Source organism: Dipodomys merriami, unplaced genomic scaffold (assembly GCF_024711535.1).
Source record: "Dipodomys merriami isolate MVZ:Mamm:240054 unplaced genomic scaffold, mDipMer1.0.p SCAF_737, whole genome shotgun sequence".
Lineage (NCBI taxonomy): Eukaryota > Metazoa > Chordata > Mammalia > Rodentia > Heteromyidae > Dipodomys > Dipodomys merriami.
This window is the reverse complement of record NW_027206332.1, coordinates 440549-449804: the sequence shown is the minus strand read 5'-3', so window position 1 is coordinate 449804 and position 9256 is coordinate 440549. Positions and strand designations below refer to the sequence as shown.

Sequence of the window (9256 nt, the reverse complement as noted above, 5' to 3'; positions counted from 1 at the left end):
GGGCCCTGTCCCTGAGCTCTTTGGTTCAATGCTAGAGCTCTAACACTTGGAGGCACAGATCCAATTTTGTTTTTTGGGGTTTTTCTCTGACAGGTCTTATGGTGATAAGTAAGGCCAAGTTAGGGTATCCGTGGGCAAAGGCTCTTAGCTCAGCCTGGAGCTGACCTCTCCCTTCCCTGTTGCCCTGGAAAGCTGGGCCTCCTGGAGCTCTCTGGGCCTAGGGTTGAACAGACCTACTCAGGCATCAGCAATCAGGGTGAGCAAAAGTCAGCTTGGCCCTAGTAACTTGCCCAAATTGAACTCTAGAGGATAATGGCATGAGACCGCATGTTCCGTGTGTGGCCACCAGGGGGCAGGAGTGGCCCACAATAGGGATTGTACTTGTCACTTGTGTTTACTCTTGCTTCCCTGGGGCCCCCAATCATGATTCAAAGCCACCATGGACAGCAAAGTCCTTGAGACTCATACCTACAATTAACCATCAAAAAGGAAGTGGGGCTGCACACACACACACACACACACACACACACACACACACACACACACAAACACAAACACACACACCACATATATGCAAAATCAGAGATTTCTACACTGCAGTCTTTGGGTATTCTCTACTTTTTCCCCCACTAAGCCTGGTGGCTGCTGGCCCAGATGTTTGGTGCATACAACATCACCTGGCATCTTCAATTTTGGAGGAACAGAATGGCTAGAAGGTCAACCTTCCCCCATCCCGGCTCCTTGATTGGGTCATCGTCTATCCAGGCCCTTTGGGGCTCCTTTACAGACTCGCCAAGATGCCTTCAAAAGGCATCACATACTGGGCACTGGTGGCTCATGCCTGTCATTCTAGCTACGCAGGAAGCTGAGATCTGGAGGATCATGGTGCCAAGCCAGTCTGGGCAGGACAGTGTATGAGACTCTTATCGATGAACCATCAGAAAACAAAAATGGCAGTGTGGCTCAAGTGGTAGAGTGCCAGCCTTGAGAAAAAGAGCTCAGGGACAGCCTTCACGACCAACAACAACACGGAGAGGCATTGCATGATGTCTTTGGGATTGTCATGGGCCAAATGTAATTGGAATTAATTATAATTGGAATTAATCAAGTCCTCCAAGACAAAGCAGTACCTCCTTTAATCCTGTGCTCCTCCATCTCGTCTCACCCCCTGGCCTTGTTCGTGCTTTGGGTCAGCATGGTTCTGGCTGGATGGGAGGGCTCCAAGGAAGATCCCAGAGCAATCACCCCACCTCCTTCTGCCCTGCTCACCCTGATGCTTCTGCTCTTTGCCATAGACCTTCTTCCTGGAATCCATCCATGAGGTCATCACCACCATCATAGTGGTGAGTGGTGGGTGTGGCCTAACTAGGGGCAGTCAGAGGTGGAAGTAGGTCTGGGACTAGGAGCTTCCACTTTGGGTGTGGGCTGAGGCCTGGGCTGACTTTTATTTCATCCTGAGCCTTGCAGTGGTAGGGAGACAGTTTAGACTTTACATTGAGTCAGGTAAGATTGGAATCTGGAGGACCACTTGTGTGGGGAAGGATGTGGGACTCAGGGGGCCACTGTTGTTGGTATTTTCTTGGGACTCCCCCCTCCCTCTCTCATCCCTCAATGGTAGAAGAAAAACTTCAACTCAGGGTGTGGGAAGAGGGGGCAGGGGAATATTTTGGGTTGAACCAGACTTGTGCTTCATATTAATCCTAGCCCCTACTTCCTATTTATCTGAGGAATGGCCATATGGGTTTGGGAGGGGGAAAAATCATCCTAGCTGAGAATGTGGATCAGTGGTAGAGTGTTTGCCTAGCATGCCAGAAGTCACCAATGGGCCACCAATAGGCCATTAGATGTCCCTTGAGTTTGGGCCAACTCCCTTCAGCCTCTGCCCTACCCTACCCCCAGTTTAACCTTCCCGTTGCCCGGCAGATGGAGGCCTGAGAGAAAGCCACTTGGTCACCTACTTCTGGTGGCTGCCAACGCTTTTGAGAGTCAGTATGTCACATAGAGAGTCGTCATCTACATCAGTCTACCGGAGAAAGTGAGAGAGCACTCCTCCCCTGAGCCTGGAAGCTGTGGGCAGATCTGGATGTGGGGCATCTGGGGCGGGACCTGCTCCTTGGGGGAATCCACTATGGGGTCGGGAACCCTGACCTCTCCTCTGGCAGTTTCCATGCTGTCTTCAAGTTGCTTCTGAAGCAGTGTTGGGGAGGGGGATGGGAGGCTCAGCCTGTGCTGGCATCTGGAAACTGCTGTCTGTGCTTTCCCTGGCTAGGAGTGACAGCAGCTCCTAAACACTCTCCTCTTCTCGATCTTCTCCTGAGACAGCCAGTGCATGCACTGGGCTTTTTCCCAACATAGCTCATTCAGGACCAACATCTGCTCTTTACACACCATGAGGGACTCCTTGATAGTTTGGATGTGTGCCAAAAGCTGGCTGCATCAATGGTGGAGCTCACCTGCTGGACTCTGGAAGTCCACCTCATCAGGCAGGTCATGGATGAGGGTCTGTGGCTCCAGCTCAGTCTGGCACTGAGCTGCTGGGTTGGCCATGGGGTGCCTGAAGCTAGCCCACCATTCTTGGGTCAGGAGTTTCCCCCTGTGGATCTCATCCTCCAAGAGCACTCTCAGAGCCATGTCACTCTTGGTCTGGGGAACCTCTCCATCCTGTGTGATGGTCACATGTGGTGGGGGGGATTCACCTAGTTACCTTTTGCTTCTCCAGGGCTCATCCCTTCCCCTTCCCCAGGGAAAGCCAGGAAGCTCAGCTGGGCTTGCAGGCATTCCTCCTGTGATCTGGTGGCTTCCAGGCACTTGAGAGTGTCCTGCCACTTCGGGGACACCACCTGGTCCCTCCAGTTTGTTGAGCCCTTCACTTGCATCAGCTGCTCCAGCAGCTGGATCTGCCTCTCTAAGTGCTGCTGCAGGGCCTCCTTCTCAGACCACAGTCGCTCATTGGAGACAATGTGCCATTCACAGGAGGTTCTGAACTCCTGCACTGGCCCAGGGACTGCTCCTGCTGCTCCTGAGCTGCTTGGCTCTCTCTCTCTCAGCCACCACTATCCATTTCTCTATCTTCTTCTCTGAGCAGTCCTACTGCTCCCGCAGATGTTTCTTCATCTGCTGCTTTGTGTCCAGGATGCTGGCAAGCTCCTCCTTCTCACTGCTCACCCGGTGGAGAGCGTCCCACAGCAGGGCCAGCTTTTCCTCCGGTTGTCTATCCCACACACATGCATATCGTGGGGTCTCAGGGGTCTCCTGCTGATCCTAGGCTTTCTCCTCCAGTCTCTGCAGTTGCTCCTGCTGCTCCACGTTCTGAAGACGGAGACTGGTTTTCCTGGACCTGGATATGAAGTTGTTCCTCCAGGTTATTCAACTCCATCTTCAGTACCTAATGCCCTCCAGCGCTTGTTGGAACTTGCATATTCTCTTCTTCATGTTGCTCCTCTGTATCTACAGCACTTCCACCTTCTCCTGCAACTCTGTGTTCACTTGCTCCAGGTCATCAAAGTTTCTGGTATTTTCCTCGAGCTGAAGGATCACATCATTCAGCTGTTTGAGGAACATTTTGGTCTTCTCCTTTGCAGCAGTGACCAGAGAAGCCACTATCTCCAGCTCTGCCACACGCCACTCTGTAGCTTGTAGGCAGCTGGTGACAGCTTCATGCTCCCTTTCTCTGTCATCAGCGGCCTGCTGCACTTGGGCCAGTGCACATTGTAAATCGCTTTCTGCCGAAACCAACCGCTGTATGGGTGCCTTTTGGATTTCTACCTCCATTTTTGGTGCTGCATGTATCTGGTCTATCTTCTCCCTCTCTTACTCCCATTGACCCTGCGGGTCTGTCTCCCTACTTCAGTGGTTGGATCTTGGCACAGAGTGCCTGGTTTCTTCTTTTCTGTGGTCCAGGGTGGGCACCATATGCAGGTAGCACCTCTGTGGATCCTTGGTGGGATTGGGACCCTTGACACTCTGGACCCTGGTGGCTGTGACTGAGTCCAAAGTCAGGGTAGGCCCATGGTCGGCATCACCTTTCGCTGGACTCTCCATTCAATCTCGCTCCCCAGTGGTGTTTGTCTTGGGGATCCCTCCCTTTTTCGTGTTCTTTGTTTTCTTGAATGTTTCAGGTCTGTCGGGAGGATACTGCTGGTGTTCTTGTGGCAGCTTTTTGCCCACAGTTCTCTCATTGATTCTTATTGTTTCAGACATCTGAGCGCCAGGACGGGAAAGTTGGGCTGGCCACATTCCCAGGCTCTAGAAAATCTTCTATTCTCCCACTCACTGACTAGGACATCGTTTCCTACTCTACCTCAAAGTCACCTGGAGTCTCTTGCTCACCACTCAGCCACCTCTACATTCCTCAACTGCTGATAGTGGTGTCACCCAACAGAGGGATTCCAGGTGCTACTGGGAAGCATGTAATATGGGCATGTCCACTATTCTTGGATCCCATTGGTGAAAAAGAATGATGAAAAAATGGGGGTGTGCCTGGAATCCTGGGATGCAGACCAAATGGGCCTAGTCAACATGACAGCAGCTCCTTTACCAGGAAAGTCTGTCCAATCCAGTTGGGGACAAGAGGGAGACCTGCTTTAGCCAGATGGCTGCACAGATTGTGTGTATGTCTGTTTTTGCCAGTCCTGGACCTTGAACTCAGGATCTGGTCACAGTCCATGAGGTGTTCTTGCTCAAGATTAGCCCTCTACCACTGGAGCCACACAGCTCTACATCTGGCTTTGTTGGCATTGAGGTTGGACAGGTGTCTCAAGGACTTTCCTGCCTAGGGTTACTTTGACCATGATCCTCCTATCACAGCCTTGTAAGTATCAAGGAGGACTGGTGAGAGCCACTGGTGCTTGGCTAATCATTGTTCGGGATTATGGCTTCCTCAGTAGCCTGCAAGCCTTCAGCAATGCAAGGTGAAGTATGCTTTGGAGCCAGATCACTCAGACCCAGATGGCCATACTGCAAAGTAAGAAAATGTAAAAATGCCATCCTGCCACTTTTTTCTGTGCAATTCCCCCGTTGCACAGGGCCTGAAGTTCTAGGATCCCAGGATAGCTTGTGTTTCCAGCGGCTGCACCCCAGCCTATGGTGATGAAAGCTGAGGCACGGTTACCATGACCTGAGTTCAAGACCATGCTTGGCAAAAAAAGCAAAAAGCAGAAAAAAATTAGCTCCCTGGCTTGCAATTCACGCTGTTTCTCCTACCTTTGATTTTGAACTTAAGGCCTGGGTAACTCTGAAGCACTGTGGACGAAGGGGAAGCTCACCATGCTTGAAGACAAGAAAGTGAGGCCTGGTCCCTAGGCATGAATTAAAGTCCCAGCCCTGGAAAAATTCTATTTATATATATTGTAAAGGTAAGATTTCTACTTACATATAGATTTTCAGTCCATGTCCTGTTTGTATTGGTTATTTATTGTATTTTTGTTTTATTCATTTATTTTCCATTTTTTAATTGTGAAAATACTGTACATAGGGGATACAATTACATGGGCAAGATAATGAGTACATTTCATATCAAGCATTGTAGCCTCCTCCTTTGTTTCCACTTCCCATCCCTTCCCATGTTCCCTCTCACCCCCCCAACCAATCCTCCCTGCTCCTCCCCCGCACTCCCCCTGCACCAATGTTGTAAAGTTCATTTTTGACATAACGACTTGTACATCTCATTGCTGCAATGGGTCCACCTGTATCCCTATTTAAACGATTAATTTTTCCTGTTTCCCTCCACAAATTATACCGACATCAAATACAGTGAAAGCAGGTGTTATACTGTGGGAGAGGGACGTACAAAGCAACAAAGAAATAATATTATACATGTGTTAGAAACAATCACAAGAGAGAGAAAAATCATTTGAGTACATATCTTAGGGTTCATTTCCCTAACATCACCTTATCTGACCTATTCTGCTTGACCCAGACATATACTAGATATTGCAAATAAGGGAAACCATGGGACCTATGTTTCTTTGGGCCTGGCTTACTTCACTTAATATAATTTTTTCCAAGTCTTTCCATTTCCTAATAAATGGGGCAATGTCATTCTTTCTGATGGAGGCATAGAATTCCATTGTGTATATATACTACGTTTTCTTGATCCATTCATCTACTGAGGGGCATCTGGGCTGGTTCCATATCTTAGCTATAGTAAATAGTGCTGCAGTAAACATAGTCGTGCTGGTAGCTTTAGTGTGGTCTTGTTTGTAAACATTTGGGTAAATGCTCAAAAGTGGGATTGCTGGGTCATAGGAGAGTTCTATGTGGAGTCTTTTGAGGAACCTCCATACTACTTTCCAAAGTGGTTGAACAAGTTTACACTCCCACCAACAATGCAGTAAGGTTCTCTTCTGTCCACATCCCCTCCAGCATCTGTTGTTATTAGAGTTCTTGATTATAGCCATTCTAACTGGTGTGAGGTGGTATCTCAATGTTGTTTTGATTTCATTTCTTTTATGGCTATGGAGGTTGAGCATTTCTTCATGTGTCTATTGGCCATGCTTCTTTCCTCTTCAGAGAAGTTTCTCTTTAAGTCCTTTGCCCACTCTTTTATTGGGCAATTGTTTCTTTGAGGATGTGTTGTTGGGCGATTTAATTTTCTGATTTCCCAGTATATTTTAGATATGAGATTTTTTATTGACTCTGATGACACACATTCCATTCATGATATTGATGACAACCCATCACATAGTATCTAGATTTGCACATGTGTTCTCCATCATGTCTGACACCCAGGACTCTCAGAGAAAAGGAAAACAGGTATCACACTCAGCTTCTTACTCCATGATCCAATTGTTGGCAGTGCTGGGATCTGAACTCAGGGCCTAGCAGACCCAATTCAGACCCTGAATGGGTGTGTCAAAACTGCAACCTCAAGCCAATGAAGCTGCCAGGGCATTTCCAGACCCTGAGATTGAGCTGCAGGAGTGGACAAAATAGCCATACATGGATAGACAGGTGGTAGAACAACAAAAAAAATATATTTGTACATAGTGCCAGAGATATCTACGTAATATTCAATGACATCAACTACATTCCTACTAACTCTTAGGACTTTATTATGCCACCATTGAAGGAATAGTATTCTTTTCATGCTTAATTAACCATTCATTAAGATGAATCATTGTCCTAGGATCACTGCCTCTAATTTTGGACTTCACCAATACACGCAGAAACTTCTCATTCAATCATGCGTTTGCTAACATTTCATTGTTATTCCCATGCATAGGAACAAGTATCTTGGGATCTCCCCGCACTGGTAGGTGTCAGGACCAGGATTCAAGCTCAGGGCCTATTTTGCCGCATGGGCCTATGGTTTCCCTGATGGGCCGTTAGCCTTCTCCAATGCAAGGTGAAGTACCATTTGCAGCCGTGTAATTCAGACCCAGGATGGTCACCGTGCAAAACAAGAAAATATAAAAAATCCATCCTGCGACATTTTTTCTGTCATTTTTCTGTCATCTTTTCCTGTCATTTTTCTGTCAGTTTTTCCTGCAAAGTTTTAGAGCCTAGGATCCCAGGATCGGCTACAAGCCCATGGGAGCCCACCAGCCTGAGGTGATTGAAGCTGAGGCAGAGTTGTCATGAACTGAGTTCAAATCCCATGCTTGGCAATAATAATAATAATAATAATAATAATAATAATAATAATAATAATAATAATAATAATAATAATAATAACAATAGCACACCCTGGCTCAGAATTCTCACCATTTTTCTGCCACCTCTGAGATTCCAACTCAGGACTGGGTAACTTTGTTGCACTGTGGGGGAAAGTGAAGCTCACCATCCTTGAAGACTACAAGGTCAGGCCTAGTCTCAGGGCCTGAACTGAAGCCCGAGCACTGGCAAAAATCATATGCTCACCTACTTTATACATAGGATCTCTCTTTACATAGGGATGTGGAATGCATCATGCATTCAGTGTAGTTATTCTTTTTATTGTGTGCCTTAGTCATGGATGCATTTTGTATTTTATTGTATAAGATGACAGCTATAACTGTGCTGACATGGATGGCAACTGATTCCCATGAATATAGAGTTGCCTATATAGCATACTGCATCCTAGCTGAGACCCAGGACTTTCACAGGACAGAGAAACAGGTGCAACGATTGGCTTCTCACATCAGGATTCATCTTTTGGCAGTGCTGGGATCTGACCTCGGGGTATGGCAGGACCAATAGGCGAATGGGTCCAGGTAAGCACACCAGACTGTGAGACACTAAGGAGCGAGGCCATTCCCAGGACCTGAAATTGAGCCCCGTGTGGGCGTGGGGCAGGGCGGAGAAGGGGAGCATAACAGTCATCCTTTCATAATCTAAAGGAAGTATGTAAATAAGTACATATTTGTATAGAGTAGGATGGCGACCAGTGATGGAATCCAGTCTACCTTGTGACTAATGATTCTTGGATCTTCCCCAATGCCTCCATTTCATGACTGTGATGATTATGGCCATGTTTCATCAGCTCTTCATTAAAAATAATCTATACCCCATAAGTCCTGCCTATCATTTCCTACTAGCATCAAACTGGAACTACTCATTCAAAGATGAGATCCATCGAATTCCATGACTCTTCCTAGGTCTGGAAATGAGTATCTCAGAATCTCCCACCATTCCCTCAATGCATGGGGGCTGACCAGGATTCGACCCCGGGGCCTACGTTGCTGGGTCGGCCTCTGGATCTTCTGATGGCCAACAGGCCATCAGCCACACCAGGTAACCTTCACTCTGCAGGCCACCGTGTTTGGACCCAGCATGGTCAGCATGCAAAGGAAAATAAATGTAAAAGTGCCAGGTGGAACTTTCCACCGCTTTTATTTCCCCTCGGGGCTTTTATTTTTCCAGCAAGCCCCTGGATCCTAGGGTCCGAGGTCTGTGGGTCCAGAGGCTGCAGCCTAGGATGATCAGAGCTGAGGCAGAGTTGCCATGACTTGAGTTCAAGGCCCGGCTCTCGCAAAAAAATAAATAAATAAAAAATTATGAATGAAGCACCCTAGCTAAGAACTCACACTGTGATACTGCTAGAGCTGGGATTTAAACTCAGGTCTGGGTAACCCCATTGCACTGTGGGAGAAGGGGAAGCTCACCATCCTTGAAGACTAGAATGTCAGGCCTGGTCCAGGGCTTGATTTGAAGCCCAAGCACTGGACAAAATAACAAGCCCAACTCTTTTACATATAGGATCTCTATTTACATACAGGTTTGGTATGCATCTTGCATTCAATGTAGTTATCTTTTTTTTATTTTGAGTCTTATTCAT

The 9256-nt window shown here is 47.5% G+C and overlaps 1 long non-coding RNA gene across 2 annotated transcripts; it reads left to right on the top strand.

The window, feature by feature from the left end:
• Positions 1-1397: 1397 nt before the first annotated feature.
• LOC138818335 (uncharacterized) lies at positions 1398-7398 on the top strand. 2 transcript variants are annotated; one of them, XR_011369068.1, is made up of 5 exons: positions 1398-1503; positions 1924-2035; positions 4197-4392; positions 5222-5354; positions 7223-7398. It is a non-coding gene; the product is annotated as an uncharacterized lncRNA (long non-coding RNA). The 2 variants fall into 2 exon arrangements; XR_011369067.1 differs by lacking the exon at positions 1924-2035.
• Positions 7399-9256: the final 1858 nt, after the last annotated feature.